The sequence below is a fragment of the Dreissena polymorpha genome, chromosome 15 (genome assembly GCF_020536995.1).
Source record: "Dreissena polymorpha isolate Duluth1 chromosome 15, UMN_Dpol_1.0, whole genome shotgun sequence".
NCBI classification, from domain to species: Eukaryota; Metazoa; Mollusca; class Bivalvia; order Myida; family Dreissenidae; genus Dreissena; species Dreissena polymorpha.
Genome location: NC_068369.1, coordinates 1,833,867 through 1,859,815, shown reverse-complemented (window position 1 = coordinate 1,859,815; position 25,949 = coordinate 1,833,867). Strand labels below are relative to the sequence as shown.

The window sequence follows — 25,949 nt, the reverse complement described above, 5'->3', positions numbered from 1 at the left end:
ACTTGGTGTCTATGGCAGAGATAATGAGAACGCTCCTCAAGTAGGGATCAAACCCAAAAACTCGATCGCTAGGCGGACACCATTTCCACTACAACACTGTGATGTGTGAATATTACATACTAATTATCCCGTGCTGAAGGTGCAGGGATATTGTTTGTCATTGTCTGTTCATCCATACCTCTTTATGTCTGCCACACTTTTCCACCCAGAGCTGTTTCTCCGTTAATAATGCATCAAATTTCTTTAAACTTAAAAATGTCTGTTATTATACTACTGTGGTGTAAGCCTAAATTTTGTTTGGATCGACCCCCTTTATGGATTGAAGTTAATAAAAAAAATCATCTTTTTTCCGTCCAGAGCTGTTTCTAAGTAACAATTGCATGGAATTTCATGAAATTTAAAATAGTTGAAAATGGTGGCCAACAAAGATATGTTGAATATCTTCTGAAATTCAATTTATTTTGGCTAACATTTATAGCAATGAACAGAGTATGTTTAAAGCTCTTTTTATCAAAGATGTTATACATTATAAGAAAATATAAATATCTGACTCAAATTTCCTTCCTGCTCCTTTTTGGCAGTTCAATACATGATGATGATCACCAGTCCAAAGATAATAAAACATGGTTAAAATTAGAGTTATTTGAATTCTAAAAACATTAAACACCTTCTAGTTATAAGAACTAGTGAAAAACGTCTTGCCAAAAACAGTTGGATGGTAAAACTTCTGAAATTTGGATGAACAAATAAACAGGAGCACACATATTTATTATTTTTTCTTTCTTTTAACAGACTTGTACTCATAAAACACACACAAAAGACTTATCAAACAAATTAAACTGTTATTTGTTTACTATGTCTTGGTTTACAGGTTGTTTTTGGGGGTTGTGGGGGAAGGGGCCTTAAGCCCTTATGTGGGTGAAATTTTACGCGGGATTTTCCACTTTGGGGGAAATTTGTGCGCGTTGGGAATTTTCGCGGCGTTTCCATTTTGGGGGATTTGTTTACTTACTCTCTCATTATTACAATACATTTGTACATGTTTGCACTATATTCATTTGTTTTTCATAATTTATTACGTTTGGCAAGATTAAATTGAAATAGAATTGAGATATTATAATCATGAGACACATCTTTCTATTTAAAAAAAAAAACTTAAATTTTTTTTTAGGGGGAATTTTTGGTTCTGAAAGGGAAAAAAACAGCCTAGTTTGGTGGGGGAAGACGCCAATATTCGGCGTCTGTTATATAAGGTAAAAAACCCATGGTTTAGATTCCAACTACTTGTACAAATATCACTTGACTTGAGGGTACAATAGCTGTTCCTTCTTGTCCAAGACTTCTGAATCATTTGGCTATTTTGATATACATTGTACATTTGTGATGTATGTATGTTTTTCAGACAAACTCGTTCTCCAAGTGTTCCACCTGCACAAAACTGGAAAAACTACTGGAAAAAACTGCATGTGCCATCACAAGAGCACAGATCAAGCAGCGAATAGAGGGTCACAATCAATTCCAGATGTAAGCTCAGATATTTGTAATTTTTATTATTAGTTTTTTTGCCCTAACTTTGTGAAGCAGCCATGGCCCCCTCGCTCAGTTTGTGAAAATACCGGTAGGAGTCATGAACATTTCAAAATTGTGAAAAAATGAGTCACAAACTACTGAAACTTGTCAAAATTCTGAAATTTAGTTTATGAAGAATAAGTATAGAAGAAGCATGTTTATTACTTGCATCATATTAAAATATCCATTCATAATCCATTAAAATCAAATTTCCATTGTCTGGACACTTTTTCTTCCAACAAATAACCACTAATGTCTTACATTTAGATCTTCAATATTTAATATTGCTTCCTATGGTTTGAGAAAGAGTTAAGCAGTCTTAATATTATATCAAGACTGCTTAACTTTTTCTCAAACCATAGGAAGCCTCTCCACTTTCAATATCTTGTCTCGCTAATGTCAAATATAAGAACAAATTGTAATTTTGAATTATGAACTAGCCCATTTTGACACTTTTGAGACCAAAATGTCCCGATTTTCACTGTTACAAAAAATGGCCGTTTTTGTCAAGTATTGTGGCCGTGTTAGATTTGTGAAATGGCCGTTTGGAAATTGTAAATAGGCCTTTCACGGCTATTCTCTAAGAAGAAAAAAAGCCCTGATTATTAAAATTATTTGTATTATTATTTATTTGTGTTATTTTATTTGAGGTTTAAAGCAACGCACACAAAGTTGTACTTGCCCATTTACCCAAACTTTTATAAAATGAAATAACCATTTGCATATAAGAGAGCAGTTTTATTAGGTGTCAGGCCTTTTTCTGTCTATTTGGGTGAAAAGAACCTAGCAAAATGGGGATTTTTCGAGTCATAAAATCTTCCAAATTGGGAAGAATTTTAATCAACAAAAGCATTATTTGGGCAGGGTGTTTTCCTGCCATGTTGGATAAAAATCGTATAAATTATGGAAATATATTTTGTAGGTTGTTTAAAAAAATAAAATGGAGATATAGAGTCTAATATACAGAGGAAACAATATGCATATTTGGCATGGGGAATGGGTCCGACTATCGGACCCTTGAGATAAGCAGAAAAAAGGCCTGGGTGTCCATTATTAACATATTAAGTGTATTTTTCCTCTTTTTCAGATTTACTTTATTATATGCTTGAATTTGCATGTTTATGCTTAATTTACCATGTTCACATAATACACAAATAGTAAGTTACCCAAATAATATGTTCGGCAATCTGGGAATCTACAAAAAGGACTCAGCAAACTGGGAATTGGCAATTCAGGAGTCGATAATCCTGTACTAATCCTATTCATTGCAAGTTATGTTCTAAATATAAAACTGAATCACATATTGTGTTTTTCCGGCTTATTTTGGGGCCGAAAATAGGCCCCATTCCCAATGCCAAAAAGTATATATTTTTCCGAAACAGAAGTAAAAGATTCCGGATCCTAAGTCATTTTGGGCCAATTTTGTTTTTCTGAATTTTACTTGTACTTACCTGTGATAATTGGATGCTTGTATGCCAGCAGTGTATATCGTATTAATTGGAAAAAAAATCAGGATGAAAAGAACCTACTACTGTGGGAAAAGGAGGAAAAGCCGACTGGAGCCTACAGCCTATCTATCTATGATAATTGATGGGATGGATCAGTGTAAGATATTAGTCTTTAAAATATTAACGAGCATTCTGTCAGTTTTTTTATAAGCAATTCAAAGGGAATGACCTTTATTCAATGTCCAATATGTATTGATGCCTCCTGCTCCTTAAGATATGAACTAGTATAGATTTTAAGATAGAAAAAAAAACATAAAATGAATGGAAATTTTAGAAAACAAAACACTTGAAAAGTTCTACCCACTCTGTGCCTCTGTCAATAATTTTGTAAAAACTTAATTTCAAACAGTAATCTGGTGTGTCTTATTCTCTTGAGTAAGAAATGCATCTAAAGAATTTTATCTATTGTTACTGGATTTTAAACTTGTTTTGAAATTCAAGACTGAACAGATTGAGAGGAAACGAAAAGAATATGCTTGGTAGAGGGCCATTTACAAACTGCAATACTGTAACTAAGTGATTAACTGGTGTGTAGTAGAGTATCTGGCCTTAATTCATTAAGAGAGACTTTATTTTTTTTTAATTCTTGATTAAATTTTCTATGTTGTTAAAATTATGTTTATTAATGGTATAAAAGCAGTTTATCTCTAAAAATGAGAAATACATGAAAAGAAATTAAGTATAAATTAATTATCTTTACAGCTGAAACAAACCTACCACATTTCACTGGAAGACTTCCCAAGAACATGAGGATGGCGGATCTGCTGAAAACCCATGTTACTGGAGTCATAAACCATGGACACGGCGGTTTCCACACCTTTATAGACCTCAACGAATACCCTCACGATCCGAACCTCACCATAAATGTCCTTCTTAAGATGCTGAAAATTACTGCTGACAGTCATGTATGTATTATTTCTTCACTTCAAAACTGATAAAGTTTTTGGGTCACACCACCTACATAATGTGTGTGAAAAATGCAAGAATGAGCCTAAACTTTATAATATAAGCATACTTTTAAGTTTATATTGAGAGCTAGTGAGTAAATGGGCTTATCATAAGTTATGGTCAAGTCTTATGTTCACTGACTGTTAATGGAAGTAAGAAAATGCCCTTCATTTTGTTACTGGTATATAATGAATTCAAAGAAGAGCCTGAGGTGGCATATAGTTTGCACTTGTCGGCTGATCAGTTGGTCTGTCTGTCTGTACCTAGACTTTGGTAAGGTTGTTAATAACTATATTTCAAGATCATGACAAGTCAATGTCAGTGTAAAATTTTAACCTTTCTGTTTTGAAACACCTGGCATGTAATACATGTGGATATAATGGCATTTTAGAGGACGTGATACATGTTTTACAAGCATTACTTGCTTTAATATTGTTTTGTTTTTGCGCCATAACATGTACCATTTAAGAAATAGAAAACCTCACTGAGGACCCTATGAAAGAATATTGACCAGTCAGGCAGCCACGAATAGTTTATGGACCGAAGCTGAAGGCTGAGGTCGATATACTCTTCGGGGCTGCCTGGCTGGTCACTATTTTGCGATTGGGTCCGAAGCGAGTTTGCTATTTCTTAAAGTATACCGAACATTATTTAGCAAATATATGTTTATTCAAATAAACACATTCCACCAATATGTTACCGTTTAATAACATTATATATAACTGTGTAAAACTAATAATTATTAAGTTTTTGAACAAGGAAACTGTAACCGAAACAATTTTTGCGTTGGGAAACTTGCAAAACATTCAAACGGGTACTATTAGTGGACCTATACAGAAAAGTGCCCACTGACTAGATGCGTGTGCATTTTTACCAGGCACTTTTCAAAAGAACGGACCTCAGTAATTTTTATAAGCAAAGAAGAAAGAAATTTATATGAGGTGTACTATTGATTAATGAATATTTTGTAAAACAAAATACCCTTACACCTGAAATGTCAAGATATGATTATTATTTTTTTTCAGGACAACACCTTACCGCCTACATTTTTCATACAGGCTGACAATTGTGGACGAGAAAACAAAAATCATATGGTATTGGCCTTCTGTGAGCTTCTGGTAGCGAAAAACATATTTCAGGAGGTTTGTTATTTCTTTCTTAACATTTTAAGTAAGTGTATGTTTATTGCTCATCGAAGCACTTTGGACTTGGGTGAGTTCTTTTTGTGACTGGCCTTTGTCCATCATTCAGCATCATGTGTTCACAATTTTTTCATAAGACATTTCCTTCTGTTGCTCTGTCCCGAGGGTTTGTCCGGACTGTTACTATGTCATTTATCATTAGATTTTAAAATGGTTACATTTGTTTACCATCATGGGATAGTGCCAAAGAAGTACATAAATATCCCAAACTTGGCAAGGTCAAGTTTGCTCTTGGGAGTTGACCATAAATGACCATAATTAGCATGTCCGGGACATAAGTATGTCATTCAATGTGAGATTTAAAATGACTTGGTACATTTGTGCACCATCATTGATCAGTGTGTCATGCAAAAGAATTACGTCAAGGTCACATAATCTTGCATAAAAGTTCATAAAAATTGCAATACATTACATCCAGAGCTGTTTCTCAGCAACTGTTGTAATGAATTTTATTGAACTAACAATAAATGTGTACCATATAACTGTGGAAGTGCACACAAAAAATTTGTACGGATAGACTTGGTAACTCAAAAGTTTTGCCCCCCTATATTGATTGAGTAATTGTGTCCATTTTGAGCAGTTTCACACTAACTTTTGTATAGAATTTCATAAAACTTGAATACAAATGTGTATAATCATTCTGAGGTAGTGCATTTTGAAGTTTTGTATCAACTTGGTAAACACAGAGAAAAATTTGGTCAGTCCAAAGCTGTTTGTCACTAAGAGAGGAATGTTGTGGTATTAATATTTTACATCAGCATGTTGCTGAAACCAAATAGTGCTTTATCCCCCGCCAAAGGCGGATGGAGATTGTTTTTGCGTTTTCAGTCCGGAGCTATTTCTCAGTTACATTTGCATGGAATTTCATGAAACTTAAAATTAATGTGTATCAACATGCTGCAGTGGTGCCCGTGTAAACTTTGTTGGGATTGGCCTGGTCTTTCTAGAGCTATGCCCCCTTATTTGACTGAAATATGAGAATGTTGTCAACTTTTTTCTATCTGGAGCTGTTTCTCAATAATTTTTGCATGGAAACTCATGAAAGTTAAAATAATTGTGTATTATGGAACTGTTCCTCACTAACTATTGCATATAAATTCACGAAACTTATAATAATTATGCATCTTCATTGTTTGGTGATGCATGCATGAATTTTGTTTGGATAGCCTTGGTAGCTCCAAAGTAATGTCCCCTTAATTGATAGAAATTTAGGTTTATTTTTTCCATCCGAAGCTGTTAATCAGTAGCTGTTGCATAGGCATTCATGAAACTTAAAATATATATGTTTCATCATCATCATGCAGCGATTGTCTTTGTCCAATTGGGAAAGGTACCCGTACCGGTCCAATTGGGAAAAATTCAGTGGTGAAAACCTCAAAATTGGGAAAAATCGAGTTGTAAAAACCTCAAATTGGGAAATTGGTTTTATTGATTTCTTGCTCCCAAATACTTTAAAATTGAAAACCAAGTGTTTGCAATCTATCAATATTATATTTACCTAGGTTCAAGCCATATAGCTGCAAAGGGAAACTAACTCAATGTTGCATTTTCAAAAAAAAAATAAAAAAATTACCTTAAATTGGGAATTTTTTGGACAGCAATTGGGAAATTTGTAGTTTTTCCTAATTGGGAAAGTGCCGTTTACCGGTACTTTATAAAGAAGGAAAAAAATCGCTGTCATGGTGCAAGTGAGTCCACATTCTATTTGGATAGCCTTTTATACTCAAAAGTAAGTCCCCCCTTATTGGTTGAAATTGAGGATTTTTTTCTGTCCGAAGCAGTTTCTGTTGGAAGTCTATGAATCTTACAAAAATATGCATCACCATTGTACTGTGCTGTACGCATAAATTCTGCTTGGAAAGTCTTGGTAATTTTAGAGTTATGCCCTCTTAATAAATAGAAATTTTAGCAATTTTGTCAGTATAAAGCTGTTTCTCATTAACAAGTGTATGGAATTTAATGAAACTAAAAATAAATGTGAATCATGCAGCGGTGGTGCATGCATAAGGGGTTTTGGGATTGCCTTGGAATCTCAAGAGTTATGCCCCTTTATTCAGTTTATTGATTTAAATTGATTATTATTTTTTGTCATGAACTGTTTCACAATTACTATTGTATGAAATGTTTTAAAATTCAATATAAATGTTAAGTGTCATATTGTGGTGGTACACTTGGAAGTTTTTTGGGGTTAAGCTAAAGAATTATGGCCCCTTCACAATTAATTGAAATTGAGAATGTTGTGTGTCTGTGCTGTTGTATGGAATGTAAGGAAATTCAAATTTAATGTGTAATATCTTTCTTTGGTGGTTCTTACATAATATTTGTTAGAATGATTTGGACCGTTGATAGTTGTTTCCATTAATTGATTGAAACATGAGGTTTTTTCATTTGGCAGGGGATATCAATTCAACAAATGTGCTTGTAAGTTCAATATCCACTTTGTTCTGTTATTTATAATTTGCCTTTGGTTCTAGTCTGGCTTATCCATATTGAAATACCTCCAATAATTTGTTTTTCATTGAAGGTTCACCTGTCCTTTCTTCCGGTAGGACATACACATGATTGATGAAGATGTGGATGCAAGTTTTAAACAAATTGCGGACAAACTTCGGAAGACTGATGCCGAAATATTAGACGACTTATTAAAAATATGCCCAAAGTCACAAATGCTCACGAACATTTTCAATGTCAAGGAGTGGTTGAGGGATGCTATACAGGTTTCAGTTTTAGGGATAAGTGAACCATTGCACTACAGATTTCTGAGAGTGGACAATTGTATTAAAGTTTCATACAAAGGATCACACAAAAGTGCATGGACTGACTTTGAATCGACAATTTTAAAATGTATGCCAACTGGTAGACCTAACATTGTTAAACCAAATTATGAAAACATTGAATTTGACAAAGTTTTAAAACAAATAAGAGAACTTCAAGTTTTATTTAAAAATCAATTGGCAGTTGAAATCTGGGATTCATTTGTGTTCAGAATAAAGCAAAATGAGGAACAAAGAAATCCAATATGGATATTAGATACTTTACCCAGACAAACGGCAAATCAAAACAAATGCTCGTGCTGCAACAGTGAACAACGTCTTCCAGAGGAAATTGAACGCCTTCTTGAAAAGGATGCAAGAGATCCAAAGGTAGGAGTCTGAAACACCTCTGTGTATTGAACTAATGTATAATTTGTTATAAACATCAGTAAAAAGCATGCAAGATGACATTTTCCATATTTTGAAAAGCTAAAAAAATATTTACTAGTTTTTTTTTACCTTATATAACAGACGATTACCGGAATAAACCCCCTTCGGAAGAAACCCCCTTCCCTAAAAACGGCATAGCGGAAGAAACCCCCTTTCATATTTTGCATACGCGGAAGAAACCCCCTCGGTAGTTTTGCATAGGCGGAACAAACCCCCTTCGAGTTTTCAGACAGGCGGAATAAACCCCCTTCGTGTTTTCAGAGAGGCGAAATAAACCCCCTTCCTAAGTGTTAAGTCTTTCCCGCAGAGGTAGTAAAATCCGGACTCGAACGATTCCCCAATACATCCGTTTCAACCCGACTCTATTACTGCATGCTTGCTACTTTTCAAGTTTATATTCATTTCCCGGTAATCCCGTTCATAACATTTTTAAAGCACTTTCTGGTAAATATTAACGATAAAAGCTCTCAATAATTTCTTTAACACAAACCTTGCCATTTTTTCTCTTGTATCAAATAAATTTCGGCATAAGTGACTATTAATAGACTTGATAAAATATTCCCTCCGAACATGCATCAATCCCCTGACTAGTTGTGTGCTTGTTACAACGCTCAATACACCCATGCTTTCTATGCTGCATAATTGTCGCGCCCTTTTTATTGAGAAAAAGATCAAGCAAGCATATACTAGAAAACATTAAAAATTTGTTGTTGCAAAAAAGGACACGCATTTCATGATAAAACAGGCATATATTTACATTTATTTACAAAGATCTCAAACAAGCATATATTAAAAAGCAATAAACAATTTGTTGTTGAAAAAAGACACACATTTATTTAAGATTAACAGGCATATATTTACATTTATTTACAAAGATCAAATAATTCCCTAAAATCACACAATTATAGCCGAATGCTAATGTAATTAAACAAAACTGTACATAACTTCACACGAGCCGCAAAGGCGCCGATCATGACACAACTTCTCATCATTATCTACAATAGCCGGTATATTAAAGGACCTTTTATATAATTAAATGAAGGTGCTAAAATCTATTTCCAAACTGTTATGTGCTGAGTAAAGAGGTGTACCGGCCATATGTTCACAAGTTGTTAATGATGAGATGCTCGTGTGAATTTGTCTTGCACTCGTTTCAGTGAGATTATACCATTTTATATGCGTTAACTTGTACTAGATTGATAAAAATAACTAAAACACAAAATTAGCGCCCAGAGCCGATAGTGACGAAGATATTTCGTACATATTTTTTCCTTCAATAACCGAAGCATTCGTCTTAAAAAAAAATTGAATCATGCAATCATGCTTCCCGGGAACTTTCTGAAAATGAAGGTGAATTTCTGTAAACAATTACCGTGCGTTTGAATGTAACTAAATCGTCTGGAAGGGGGTTTGTTCCGCTATGGAAGGGGGTTTCTTCTGCCTATGCAAAACTAGCGAGGGGGTTTCTTCCGCCTATGCAAAACTAGCGAGGGTGTTTCTTCCGCGTATGCAAACTTTGAAAGGGGGTTTCTTCCGCCCTGCCGTTTTTAGCGAAGGGGGTTTCTTCCGGAGGGGGTTTCTTCCGTACACCATAACAGACGCCAAATATCAGCGTCTTCCCCCACCAAACTAGGCTGGTTTTTTCCCCTTTCAGAACCAAAAAATTCCCCCTAAAAATTTTTTTTTAATTATTTAATAGAAAGATGTGTCTCATGATTATAATATCTCAATTCTATTTCCATTTTATCTTGCCAAACGTAAAAAATAATGAAAAAAACAATGATTATAGTGCAAAAATGTACAAATGTATTGTAATATTGAGAGAGTAAACAAATCCCGCAAAAAGGGAAATGCCATGAAAATTCCCACGCGCACAATTTCCCCCACATGTGGAAAGTCCCGCTTAAAATTTCCCCCACATAAGGGCTAAAGGCCCTTTCCCACACAAACCCCAAAAAAACATGTTTACGAACGTATTTTAGCTTGATTGCATCGAAAGCCTTAAGCTTATTGAGGCACTCTTGAGTCTGTTTCCTGGGAAGAACCAGTTCTTGGTGTCATTGGGGGAAATAGTGAGAACGCTTCCAGAGTAGGGAGGGAACCCAAAAACTCCCGATCACTAGGCGGACACCACATCCACTACACCACCACAACCTTAATTTACTAAATTGATGTTATTATGGGTACTTATCATTGCATTCATATGACCATTTTCGAGAATTTTGAGGGAAAGGTCAGTATGCCACATACATTTGCTAACTTGTGTGTTTATAGGGATTACCGGTATATTGTTACTTAATTTTCATGTTGATGATATGTTTCAGTTTAAGCTGGTGAAAAAAAGAAAACAGCCATTAGAAGAACGGTCTACCAAGAGTCAGCAGTCCATTCTTAATAAGGGTATAAAATGTAAACATTCTTTAACCGGCCTGTTCACAGATTACAAACTTGACATTTAAAGCTCTGGTCTCATTAAGAAGGATACACTACATATGTATAAGAAAAGTATCACTTTTGGCTGATAAAATATTAAAAGGGTCACTTATTTTAACTAGTAATCATTATAAAGCCCTGATTACATTTTCCTTAATATTTTGAAAAGCTGTGCACCAAGTACATACAAACTCATTAATATTTTTTAAAACAGGTAAATGGTTTTGGCGTGGGACTGTTAAATTTGTGTCTACCATTTGTTGGGAAATAGTAGTCCCCACTGCATTTGTTTTAAACTAGTTTTTTAATTGTAAATATTTTTATTTTTTTTTTATTTATCGAGATGTTTCACTTTGTGCATTTTTTCTTGGCACAATTTTGAAATTTTATCAAAAATGTGTAAAAATGTCCTCTATAAAAAATAAAAAAAATCTTTTCATGTCAATATAACTTTTTATGTATAGATTTTTTTGTTCAATTGATTGACAGTTAATCGCTTTGATCAAATGATGCAAACCTTTCGCCAGGCATATCTTGTTTACATGATAAGAAGTTAGAATAAGAAAAAAAATGAAAACAAATTAAGACTTTTTATTCAAAGTAGGACTTTCTATGAATAATCACTCATGCAAAGATGTGTGATGTATTTGACAAGGCATGAAACACAATTGTCAGTCACTTTATTAATTTAGTACAGAGTTTTTTAGCCTGTAAACAAGATAATGGCTAATAATCTTAGTAATTAGTCATTAGTAACAGGCCTTGAAAAATCCACTCGACCGCTCGCATTTGTGAGTGAAGTTGACGGTCAGTCGAGTAAAGTTTGTTAAATACTCGACCGACCGGGCGAGTGCTGTTCTTCAAATTGAGAAATATAAATTCAGTTCTAGAACTCCTGCCACATCAATACAAATTGCGAACAATTTTTCAAACGAACAAAAAATAGGTTAAGTACACAAAGAAACTGCACTTTCGTTTTGACAATGAAACATGATGTCACTGGCACAGTAAAAATAATTCTCGAAATTGGCTGCGCTCGTTTCGTAGATGTCAGTGCTCTTAGCTAATCGAATGAAAGTGAAAAAAACAGTTAAATATATTTGTAATTCCGTGAAGAATACAATTTCATTTTAATGTAAATGTCAATAAAATAGTAATACATACCTGGTTTATTATAATACTTCTTATATGTAATTATGTATAAACAGACAAAATAATTATTAATGAACTGAATAATTCGTGATCAGAAGCCTTAACCAAAATTTACAATAATGTAACCATTTGTAAATCATGCATGTCTTTCAGTAAAAGTTCGTCGACTTACAGATGTTTGTTTATTTCAATGAGACAAAGTCAGATGATAGTTGAAGTTTAGAAAAGGTCATTACTATAAATATAGATTTATATTTTTTTTAATGCAGGGCAAGTAGATTAAAGTGAAGAGCCAGTGGATTGTCAGGCCTACTCGGCCTGCAGGGCGAGTGGCTCTGGAAAAATTATTCAAGGCCTGAGTTTACATATCATGACTTCCGTTAATATACATTACTTAATTGAAGAACCTAATCTGAAAATAAAAATGTGCATTCTTAATATTTCATAGGTTGTTTAGTACTGTACCCTTGCTTTTTATTTTATTTTTGTAAAACGTGTTTATTTTATTTGCAGACAAACGCAAGGGTGGTAAGAAGAGGTTAACAGAACTGACCTCAAGGCAGCCAGTGGTTTATTTTTTTTACAAACTATAGGAAAAGGAAATCTACTGAAATTAGACAAATTATTTTCATTTTGTGTTTTGTTGGTGTTTTGGCTTTGTATGGCTGCCTTTTGTTCTGTCTTTTTTGCATTTCCTTTATTGCATACCAGAGCATAATTGTTATTTTTTTTCTTCAAAACAAGTACATGATAGACAGGCTGCTGAAGGCCATCATGTTGGACGCTTTGAGAGGGCATCTTCTTTATTATGCCACTATTTCTAACAGTTTGTTATGTGAACATTTGATGTTACCCTGTCAAATTTGACAATGAAATAGTCCTGTTTTAATCAGTAATCCTCATTTGCCAAGAGACTGATTATTTTAAACCAATACTTTGCTAATGCATGCAAAACTTGCTCACAAGTAGTCACTTCCCACTAGGATTATCTAGATTTTCGTTTTCGACTTCTTGATTTCACCTAAAATGTGGGTTTAATCTTGTCCCTAGACTTGTTTGATGAACAATCCATAATTATAACTTTATACGCCCAAAGTGAGGCATATTCTTCTGTCCGTCTGTACCATCGTGTTTCCAAACCATATCATAGTGACAAAATAAAGCACAGTAAGAGGAAATCATAATGGTGCGCGCAAGACCCAGATCCCTAGCTAAGGGTCAAGGTCACACTTTCAATCATGCATTTTATCAAATTGACTTACAATGTGATTTTGAGTCTTTAAGAAATAATACGCCAGAAAATCAAATTGACTTAAAATGTATTAGTGATTTTTTTTATAGAAATTATAAACCTGCTTAACAGATTGACTTAATGTATGGTTTTTGTATTTATAATTGTTTTTTTCAAAGAAATCATTGGTTGGCCGGCTTATAAAATTGACTTACAAGGTTATTTTGCGTTTCTTGTTGTAATGATACGCTGGCTTATCCAATTGATCACGTGATTTTGAAGTTCTTGTAGAAATGATATGTTGCCTTATCAAATTGACTTCAAATGTGATTAAAAGTTTTTATAGTAATGATACGCCCGCTTATCAAATTAATTTTCTTTTAGTGTAAATTTTGAGTTTTGGTGTTGTAATGATTCCCTGGCTTTCTTTTTTACATGTAAATGGTCTTAAAAAATTATAAGCTAGCTTATCAAATTGACTTAAATTGTGATTGTAAGTTTCTTGTAGAAATGATAAGCTGGCTTATCAAATTGATTTGCAATGTCATTTTAAGTTTTTTTGTAGTTACTGTAGTGATACGTCGGCTTATCAAATTGACTTAATAGGAGATTGTGAGATTTTTGTAGAAATGATACGTCGGCTTATCAAATTATTTTTGTTTTTGTTAAAATAGTCCATGAGAAATGATACGCCAGCTTAACAAATTGACTTGCAAAGTGATTTTGATTTTCTTGTTGTAATGAAATAGCATATCAAATTAATTTTCTCTTTGTGTAAATAGTCCATAAGAAATGAAACGCCAGCTTAACAAATTGACTTGCAATGTGATTTTGAGTTTCTTGTTGTAATGAAATAGCATATCAAATTAATTTTCTTTTTGTTAAAATAGTCCATAAGAAATGAAACGCCAGCTTAAAAAATGGACTTGCCATGTGATTTTGAGTTTCTTGGTGTAATGATAGATCGGCTTATCAAATTAATTTCCTTTTTGTGTAAATAGTCCATAAGAAATGATACGCCGGCTTATCAAATTGACTTGCGATGTGATTTTGAGTTTCTTGTTGTAATGATACTCCAGCTTATCAAATTGACTTACAAGTTGTTTTTTTGCGTTTCTTGTTGTTATGATATGTTGGCTTTTCAAATAAATTTTCTTTTTGTGTAAATAGTCCATAAGAAATGATACGCCAGCTTAACAAATTGAACTGCAATGTGATTTTGAGTTTCTTGTTGTAATGATACGCCGGCTTATCAAATTTATGCATATTGTACATAAGAAATGATACGCAGGCTTATCAAATTGACTAACAATGTGACTTTTAACTACTTGTTGTAATGGTAAGCCATCTTATCAAAGTGATTTTCCTATTTATTTTGTGTATATGGTACATAAGAAATGATATGCCGGCTTATCAAATTGACTTACAATCTGACTTTTAGTTACTTGTTGTAATGGTAAGCCATCTTATCAAATTGATTTTCCTTTTTGTGAATATGGTACATACGAAATGATACGCCGGCTTATCAAATTGATTTGCTTTTTTATGTGTAAATCGAACATAAGAAATGATACGTTGGCTTATCAAATTGATTTGCTTTTTTATGTGTAAATGGAACATAAGAAATGATACGCCGGCTTATCAAATTTATTTTCCTTTTAGTGAATATGGAACATACGAAATGATATGCCGGCTTATCAAATTGACTTACAAAATGACTTTTAGTTACTTGTTATAATGGTAAGCCATCTTATCAAATTTATTTTCCTTTTTGTGGATATGGTACATAGGAAATGATACGCCGGCTTATCAAATTGATTTGCTTTTTTATGTGTAAATGGAACATAAGAAATGATACGCTGGCTTATCAAATTGATTTTCCTTTTTGTGAATATGGTACATACGAAATGATACGCCGGCTTATCATATTGATATGCTTTTTTATGTGTAAATTGTACATAAGAAATGATACGCGGGCTTATCAAATTGATTTTCCTTTTTGTGAATATGGTACATTAGAAATGATACGCCGGCTTATCAAATTGATTTGCTTTTTTATGTGTAAATGGTACATAAGAAATGATACGCTGGCTTATCAAATTGACATAAAATGTGACTTTAAGTTTCTTGTAGTAATGATACGCCGGCTTATTTATTGATTTTCCTTTTTGTGGATACGGTACAAAAGAAATGGTACGCAGGCTAATCAAATTGACTTGCAATGTGATTTTAAGTTACTTGTTGTAATGATATTCCAGCTTATCAAATACATTAATTTTTCTTTTTGTGAAAATAGTCCAAAAGAAATGATACGCCGGCTTAACAAATGCATTTTCTGTGTGTGAAAATGGTCCAAAAGAAATTATACACTGGCCTTTCAAATTGATTTTTTAATTGATTTTTCAATTTATTTTTAATATTTTCTGTTTTGCGGGCTTATCAAATTGATTTTGAATTTAATTGTGATTGTTTTTAAGTTGATACGCCAGCTTATCAATTTGATTTTATAATTTGTTATTATTTTCTGTTATGTTGGCTTATCAGCTTGACTTTGAAAAAAAAGACTTGAATCATCAGAAAAACGACTTTGTTTTACTTTTGTTTAATTTACAACCAAAATATGTCAATAAATCACATCAAAATGGCCATGAAAAAGTATATTTTCCCGTACGTATTTTGGGAATGATTGGACATTCCATTTTTAAAATAAACACTGTTATGTATGATATTTGTTGCACTTTAATGTGCTTATGGGGTTTTTGTTGCGCGGAGGGAAAGGAGATAGTCAGTATATATGTGTATATCCATTTTCGAAGAAGATTGCATCTCGGATCAGTTCCCGGTGTGCATATCCATCGAAGATTAATTCATGAACAACTGTACAACTACAAACAATCACAACCCTATTGGAAACTTGAGCAACTTTTTAAGTTGTGACATGGTAAAGTTTAAAAACAAATCGATGTTTTGTCTGTGTGCCAAACAAATTTCCATCCTATCAAATCTCTAACGACATTAAACTATTGCTTTCAACATAAGTCAGTTTCTGCATTCACAAAAACGTTGCCTACTTACCGCTGAAATTGATATATTTTCTTTCTTCCAAAAGTGATGGAGAAAATTAGTTTATTTAATGGTATTATTGATATATTGTTTTTCTTTTCTTCTGAACTCTGTCCCAAGAGATTGTTAGTGGGGGTTGAGCATGATATAGCAGACGCCCTTATTCCAGAGGCTTCCCTTGATGTTTTGAGCTCCCGATTTAAAGCACCGATACACTGCAGATCGGTTTAACGCCTCATGCAAAGTACAGCCAATACTGAAATATTGTGTTAATCAAAGTTTTTGAGGTCACAAGCGCTTGAGGCTGCATTATGTGAGGACCCGGACTGTGTGCCAGCACTGCTTACTTAATTAACGTACTAGGCAAACGAAAAATGGGACATATTGAAATATATGTGCAATTTCCAGTTATTTAAGTTTTAAATATAATGCATATACAATGTAGTTTGGTTTGGTCTTGTGCTGAGTGTATGTGTGTGTGTGTGTGTGTGTGTGTGCGTGCGTGCGTGCGTGCGTGTGTGTGTGTGTTGTGGGGGATAACCGGTTCATGCGGAGGAAACCCCACCTGTCCGGTATGGTGAGCACTAAACAAGCTCACATGCATCGGGAACGGGCACTTAACCCGGGTCGTCTATGTGATAAGCGCGCGTACCAACCACTGCGTTAACAGGACAGTTCCAATATTGAAATAGTCGAAACCTCGATGCAGATCTACGAAGCTTTTCTGCTAATCGAACCTGATTTAGTCTAGTTGCGATTTTGGTTTCCAACGATGTTATGCTGGTGATATTTTTGGAGGACGAAAGATATGTAGAACAAAAACACACAACTAAAATAAAACCAATTCAAGTTGGTGGTGGAAATGTCCAAATGCTCAAAAACTTTGTAAAAGATTGAAGTTTTTCAAAAAGATAATTTTCAACTTTTAATCCTTAATTTGGTGTGATAAAATTGGTCTGAAAGATGAACGCATTACAAATCTCATCTAGGTGTTTTGGTTTATTTCTCGTAAAATGATCCTTCTTGTAACAGTAGCGGTAACGGGTCCCGAATCACAGCATGTTTTATAATATGATGGAAGAAACATTTTGGTTATTAGATTGTTCTTGTCCGGTGGCCAAAAAAAGCCTTTCGGTGTCCTCTCTAAAACCCCTCACAGTCTTGCCTTCCCAGTGGGTTACACGGAATACACTGCATCACGATGTAAAATAATTCCAGATCAGCAAGGCTTTCTAGTTTGTATATGGTTCTTATTTAATGCAAAATCCAAGTTGTTCTCTGCCTTTTCATGCCCCCCACCCCCTTTCGAAGAAGAGTGGGTATTTTGTTATGCTGGATGTCGGTCGGTCTGTCTGTCGGTAGACCAGTTCGTTTCCGATCAATAAAATGTGAACGGATTGACCAATTGGCTTCATACTTCCTATGCGCTTTGCCAGGAGATAACCCCTATTGAAACTGGGGTCACATTGTTAAAGGTCAAGGTCACACTAAGAGTGAATATTGTTTCCGATCAATAATTTTTGAACGGTGGAACCGATTAGCTTGATACTTCCCATATGCATTGGCATTTACCAGTAGATGGCCCCTAGTGATATTGGAGTCACTATGTCAAAGGTCAAGGTCACTGTCACACTAACTCGTCATCTGTTTCACCGTTTTGATGATACTTCCCATGTGCATTGACCCCTATTGAAATTGGGGTTACTTTTTCAAAGGTCAAGGTCACTGTGATATTAAGTGTTAACTTGGTTTCCGTTCGATAAGTCATAAAAGGATTGAGTGATGGGCACCATACTGTGTCAAGGCCCGTTTTGGGGGAGGTTGGCATCTGTCTCCCACTGTGGAGCTTTTGCTATACATGATGAACAGCCAAGATTGTAAAGATAATTAATAAATGATGACTTTTAAACAACCATTTTTGTTAAACGAACATCATCACTTTAACAGCAATTTCGGCAAGGGTATGATAAGATTATCGGAAAAAAAAACGTATTTATTGCGCGGAAGTTTATGTAAATGCCTTTTTATTAAAGTAAATTTGATATTTCAATAAAGTAAATATAAACGTAATGTAAATATTGTTTTTCAAGCGAAAACATAACTAATTTTATCGTAGCGAAATTGGCATATTTTGAAGTTTGTCAATACATGCTTAAAATAAATAAATGTATACATTAAAACTAAAGAGTTCCAGTATAAACCAACAATAAAATTAAAGAAAGAAAAAAAGGAATGTACACCTGGGCTCGAACCACTGACTATTGGAGTATTTATACAAGAAACAAATCTGAAGCGCATCGTCTTAATCTAAAATCACAAGTAAAATATACAAAAAAACAACAGTGAAACAAGGTTATAACACATTTAGAAACAAGAGGGCCATGATGACCTTGTATCGCTCCACTGCTGATAAAAGGCTAAAAGAAATATTATCTGCATGTGCAAATACATAAATATAGGCCCTATTTAAGCACATGTACACTTGTGTAACCCCCTGGGCTTGGTCAAATTTAACCCCAAGGGAAAAATTTGAGCAAACTTTGTAGAGGACTACTATATCTCACTACATGTACATACAAAGTATGGTAGCCCTAGGTCCTAGAGTTAAGAACAAGATTATTTTTAAAGTTTTCACAAAATAAGCAAGATATAAGCGTATATAATGTTCAATTTTGTGACCCGCGGGTCAGCGTCAAATTTGACCCAAAGGGCATAATTTGAACAAACTTGGTAGAGGACTATAAAATGTTACTGCATACCAAATTTGGTAGCCATAGTCTGAATTGTTTTCGACAAGAAGATTTTTTAAAGACTTCACAAAATAGGCGCTTTATAAGCGTTTGTTCAATTTTGTGACCCCCCAGGACAGGGTGAAAGTTGACCCCAGAGGCATTATTTGAAAAAAATTGGTAGAGGTTTATTAGATGTCACTACATACCAAATTTGGTAGCCCTAGGCCCAATGGTTATGGAAAAAAAGATTTTTAAAGTCTTCACAAAATAGGCCCCACATAAGCGTATGTTCAGTTTTGTGACCCCCGGGCAGGGTCAAATTTGACCCAAGGGGCATAATTTGAACAAACTTGGTAGAGAACTATTAGATGTCACTACATACCAAATTTGGTAGCCCAAGACCCAATGGTTATGGACAAGAGGATTTAAAGTTTTCACAAAATAAGCTCTTTATAAGCATATTTTCAATTTTGTGACCCCCGGGACAGTTTCAAATTTGACCCCAGGGGCATAACTTGAACAAACTAAGAAGAAAACTATTACATATCACTACATACCAAATTTGGTAGCCCTATGCCATACGGTTCCGTACCAGAGATTTTAAAGATTTCACAAAATAGGCCTTATATAAGCATAATCATGTTCAATTTTGTGACCCTCGGGGCAGGGTCAAACTTGACCCCAGGATCATAATTTGAACAAACTTGGTAGAGGACTATAAGATGTCACTACATACCAAATTTGGTAGCCCTAGACCCAATGTTTATGGACAAGACGATTTTGACAGTTTTCAAAAAATAAGACCTTTATAAGCATATATTCAATTTTGTGACCACCGGGGCAGTTTAAAATTTGACCCCAGGGGCATAATTTGAACAAACTAAGGAAAGAACTATTACATGTCACTACATACCAAATTTGGTAGCCCTCAGCCATACAGTTATGGACATTAAAATTTTGAAAGTTTTCAAAAAATAGGCCTTATATAAGCATAATTATGTTCAATTTTGTGACCATCGGGGCAGGGTCAAACATAACCCCAGGGGCATAATTTGAAAAAAAATTGGTAGAGGACTATAAGATGTCCCTACATACCAAATTTGTTAGCCCTAGGCCCAATAGTTATGGACAAGACAATTTTGAAAATTTTCACAAAATAGACCCTATATAAGCATATGTTCATTTTTGTGAGCCACAGGGCAGGGTCAAATTTGACCCCAGGGGCATAATTTGAAGAAATTTGGTAGAGGACTATTAGATGTCTCTACATACCAAATTTATTAGCACTAGGCCCAATGGTTATGGACAAGAAATTTTTTAAAGTTTTCACAAAATAGGCCTTATATAAGCATATGTTCAACTTTGTGAGCCACGGGGCAGGGTCAAATTTAACCCCAGGGGCATAATTTGAAGAAATTTGGTAGAGGACTATTAGATGTCTCTATATACCAAATTTATTAGCACTAGGCCCAATGGTTATGGACGAGAAATTTTTTTAAGTTTTCACAAAATAGGCCTTATATAAGCATATGTTCAACTTTGTGAGCCCGGAGCAGGGTCAAATTTGACCCCAGGGGCATCATTTGAAAAAATTTGGTAGAGGACTATTAGATGTCTCTACATATGAAATTTGATAGCCGTAGGCCCAATGGTTACGGACGCTAAGATTTTTAAAGTTTCACAAAATACGCCTTATATAAGCATATGTTCAATTTTGTGACCCCTGGGACAGGGTCAAATTTGATCCCAGGGGCATAATTTGAATTGGTAGAGGCCTTTTAGATGTCTCTACATACCAAATTTGATAGATTTAGGCCCAATGGTTATGGACAGGAAGATTTTGAAAGTTTTCACAAAATAGGCCTTATATAAGCATATGTTCAATTTTGTGACCCACGGGGCAGGGTCAAATTTGACCCCAGGGGCATAATTTGAAGAAATTTGGTAGAGGACTATTAGATGTCTCTACATACCAAATTAATTAGCACTAGGCCCAATGGTTATGGACGAGAATTTTTTTTAAGTTTTCACAAAATAGGCCTTATATAAGCATATGTTCAATTTTGTGAGCCCGGGGCAGGGTCAAATTTGACCCCAGGGGCATCATTTGAAAAAAATTGGTAGAGGACTATTAGATGTCTCTACATATGAAATTTGATAGCCCTAGGCCCAATGGTTATGGACGCTAAGATTTTTAAAGTTTTCACAAAATAGGCCTTATATAAGCATATGTTCAATTTTGTGACCCCCGGGACAGGGTCAAATTTGATCCCAGGGGTATAATTTGAATTGGTAGAGGACTTTTAGATGTCTCTACATACCATATTTGATAGACCTAGGCCCAATGGTTATGGACAGGAAGATTTTGAAAGTTTTCACAAAATAGGCCTTATATAAGCATATGTTCAATTTTGTGACCCCCAGGTCAGGGTCAAATTTGACCCTAGGATCATAATGTGAAGAAATTTGGTAATGGACTATTAGATGTCTCTACATACAAAATTTGATAGCCCTAGGCTCAATGGTTATGGACGAGAAAATTTTGAAAGTTTTCACAAAATAGGCCTTAGATAAGAATATGTTCAATTTTGTGACCCTCGGGGCAGGGTCAAATTTGACCACAGGGGCATAATTTGAAGAAATTTGGTAGAGGACTATTAGATGTCTCTACATACCAAATGTGTAGGCCTAGGCGCAATGGTTATGGACGAGAGAATTTTGAAAGTTTTCACAAAATAGGCCTTATATAAGCATATGTTCAATTTTGTGACCCCCGTGGCAGGGTCAAATTTGACCTCAGGGGCATAATTTGAAGAAATTTGGTAGAGGACTATTGGATGTCTCTACATAACAAATTTGATAGCCCGAGGCCCAATGGTTATGGACGAGAAAATTTTGAAAGTTTTCACATAATAGGCCTTATAGAAGCAAATTTTCATTTTTGTGACCCCCGGGGCAGGGTCAAATTTGACCCCAGGGGCATAATTTGAACGAATTTGAAAGAGGTTCACCCCAGGAACATTCCTGAGAAAATTCATCAGAATTAGACCAGTAGTTTAAGAGAAGAAGATGATTTAAGGAAAAGTTAACGCACGCACGCACGGACGCACGCACGACGGACACAGGACCATGACATAAGCCTCGCTGGCCTCTGACCAGTGGAGCTAAAAATGCTTTAAAAATTAAATCATTGAAAAATACAAACCGTGGAGTTTTCTGGAAAACACAGACAAAAAACGCAACACGGTAAGAGCAAATATTAACTTGCGCGAAAACCATTTTAGAACGGTAAATGGTGACGACACGGTATTTTATATCATTAATTATAAACCACAGCCAGCTTCCATTTATAATAACGATTTACATAATGCCCAGATAACATGTGAAGAAATCGAACATTGCATAAAATTATTTTCAAAAATAAAAAAAACGTGCGGCATTAAACATTAAAGAATCCTTTCGCATTATGAAATATGTATTTGTTAAACTATTTAATCAATCCAACTTATAACGAGAGCGCCGATGGCGTTAAAAGCATAGGTGCAAGATGCAGGGAAGTTGCTGCTTAAGTAAATGTATAGGGAACAGTTGACTGATTGAAACACTAAAAGGCAATCAAGAAGAAAAGTTATTTTTTAGATAAAGTACATATAATGAAACAGGAAGTGATGAAATATTGCAAATCTTTCTATAACAATCGGAACATCAGGAACACGTATTAAATGAGCTTGGTATTTTGCGAGAAAGTAAATGCCCGGATGTAAATGTTATTTTTGGCTGGACGTTTATTTCTGTTGTTGTTTTACACTTGCGATCATGGTGAATCAGCTACTCAGTTACAAAATGGCGTCACGTGGTATAATGTAGTTCGATATCGCCATCCGCGAATTTTTCAAATCAATAATTTCAAACAATTACCGACTATTTAAATAGACAATCTTTCCATTTACATCAGTGTTTGAAACGCTCATGAAAAATAATTACCCAAGCCTTTCAAAATTTAAGCACGGACAGATCTGTATCGAACTATTCTTTTCACAAATGAAAATAGACGCTACCCTATTCGTCTGCGTCAAAAATTTATCGTAAAAATTGTGGTAAGCGTTAGATGCAGACGTGCACAACAGATTTAGTTCTGAATACAGATTTCTGAATGCAAATTTTTATAGAAACTCCTCACAACAGTTACTTCCCTTGCTTCGCCCGGTCAGTAACTTTTAGTATAAGGGAGACCACTGCGTAGGAGATTGAGATTTATAGTGCAGATAGAATTGTTTTACGAACGAAATTTGTTTTAGGTTATAAGAAGATTTTTTGACATAAAACGGTCTTAGAAAAATTCACTAAAAACGGTGTCAGCAATATTCTTGGAAGAAACCGTTAGAAAAATGTTTCCAAATAAAAAATTGTAGAATTACCATATACTATATTAAATAGAAATTTCGAATGATTTTTGATCAGGTAAGGCTTCATAATGGTAAACCGTATCATGTGCATTTTCGAAATGTAGTATAAACCTTAAGCATAGGTGCGTTGCACCTATGCTAAAAATATATGTTCCGAAAAAGATCCTTCTAACTACGGACCAATCACTTTATTGACTTGTGTAAGTAAATTAATCACCTCAGTTTTAATATGCATTTACACAAAATGATCATGAAATACGACCTTATTTGCAAACACCAAACGGGTTTCCGTAAATTTCTTTCTACAGATGACAATGTGTTGGTCTTTAAAAGTTTGTGCATTTATCGATTTGAAGGTTGCCTTTGATATGATCAATAGGTCATTATTGTGGCATAATTAAGGCCAGTGCAGTATAAGAGGAAAGTTCTGAAATGATATTAAAAGATATGTACAATAACGCCAAATCATGTATCATGTGTAATGGTAGAATATCGAATTATTTATAATGTTCATTGGGGGAATGGCAAGGAGAAAATGCACCCCAATTCTATACATTCATTGTTTTTGAATGATCTACATTCACATTTTGAAAATGATAGATACTCGAGCATCGATGTCGGTCCCGTGCTTCCTCGAGTTATCGCAGTTTTACTGTATTTTGATGGATTAAAATTTCATACTCATTCAAACGACAGCGATATGTTTAACTTTTTCAAACTATGTGTGTTGCTGAACGCTGACGATACTGTTATAGTAGCAGACTCAGCAAACGATCTTCAAAATTGTTTAAATGTGTATTCTCATTATTGGGACATGTGGCAACTAACTGTTAACACATAGAAGGCAAAACATGTTAATTTAAGTAAAGATAGATCAGTTAATAACGCATTTTACTATACAGATAATCACATTCAAATTTTTAATAATTATGAATAACTCGGTCTTTTATTCAATAATAGTGGCTTTTTTTCAGACTAAAAAGAATCAAGCCGAACAAGTCACCTAAGCTTTGTACTGTCTTATTAAAAAATATAGTAAGATCGCTTTACAAATGAATATGAAAATTGATATATTTAACAAAATGATTAAACCTATTCTTTTGTATGATTGTGAATGTTGGGGAGGAAAGCCCCTCCACATTTATATTCACAAAAGCTTGTCACAGTAATGCCAAATCCCCGCCGACATGTGTTTGCTTGTATGACAACATTTGTTTTAGAGAGTAGAATAATATTTGTAAAACAAATAAAGGGAGATAATTAAAAAACTATTGCTGAGAGAGTTATGGTTCATGTTCACCGCACTCCTCCTAGTTGCCATCTGCTTATATTTCTAGTTTCAAGTAAATCGCTTCAGTAGATTTAGAGTTATGCTCCGGACAAAAATTTACTTTGTAATTAAACAAAGGGAGTTAATTCAAAAACTAAGGTAGATAGTGTTATGGTTTTTAGTCCCTGCACTTCTCCTACATGCCATCTGTTTTTATTTAAAGTTTCAAGTAAATCCCTTCGGTAGATTTAGAGTTATGCTGCGGACAAAAGTTTACTTTGAAATTAAATAAAGGGCGATAATTCAAAAACTAAGGTAGATAGAGTTATGGTTCTTAGTCACTGCACTTATCCTACTTGCCATTTTTTATATTTCAAGTTTCAAGTAAACCCCTTCAGTAGATTAAGAGTTATGCTCCGGACAAAAAATGACTTTGAAATTAAATAAAGGGAGATAATTAAAAAACTAAGGTAGATAGAGTTAAGGTTCTTAGTCACTGCACTTCTCCTATTTGCCATCTGTTTATATTTCAATTTTCAAGTAAATCCGTTCAGTAGATTTAGAGTTATGCTCCAGACAAAAAATACTTTAAAATTATATAAAAGGGGAGATAATTTAAAAAAAATGTAGATAGAGTTATGGTTCTTGGTCACTGCACTTCTAGTTGCCATCTGTTTATATTATAAGTTAAAAGTAAATCCATTGAATAGATTTGGAGTTATGCTCTGGAAAAAGTTTCGGACGGACGCACAGACGGACAGACAGGACAAATTACATGTACTATATCCCCTCCGAATTTTTTTTCGGCAGGGAGAAAAATAGAATGATTTATTTTTGGTCTAAATCGGCCCACCCATTGTGTTTCAAATTTTCATATCATATTTAAAATATCTTATTCAATATACATGCACTGAAAATGCTTAATTTGACTGGATATAGTGTGTCCGAAACAATTTTGTTATATGCGGAGTGATGAATATTTGTCAATCTCATGATTTTCCGAATTGCACCTGTAGGCTCATACAAAAATTGAATAAAAAACTTTCAGATCTGTTTATTTATGAATGGTGCTCAGATATAATTCAAGTAAATGCAGTAATTATAGATTGTTTAAAGACACATTTGGGTTAAAATCCTACCTTGTTCAAACTCCAGATAAGTTTGTAAAACGCATGATACAAATGCGTATAAGAAATAACAGATTACCTGTCGAAACTAGAAGTTGGCATTGC

At 34.3% G+C, this 25,949-nt stretch overlaps 1 protein-coding gene and 1 pseudogene across 1 annotated transcript in view; both read left to right on the top strand.

Moving 5' to 3' along the window:
- The window catches only part of LOC127860496 (helicase with zinc finger domain 2-like), a 268,978-nt gene that overhangs the window by 193,845 nt on the left and 49,184 nt on the right, over positions 1-25,949 (top strand). The gene's annotated exons all lie outside the window — the stretch shown is intronic.
- Positions 3,084-8,382, top strand: LOC127860770 (uncharacterized; annotated as a pseudogene).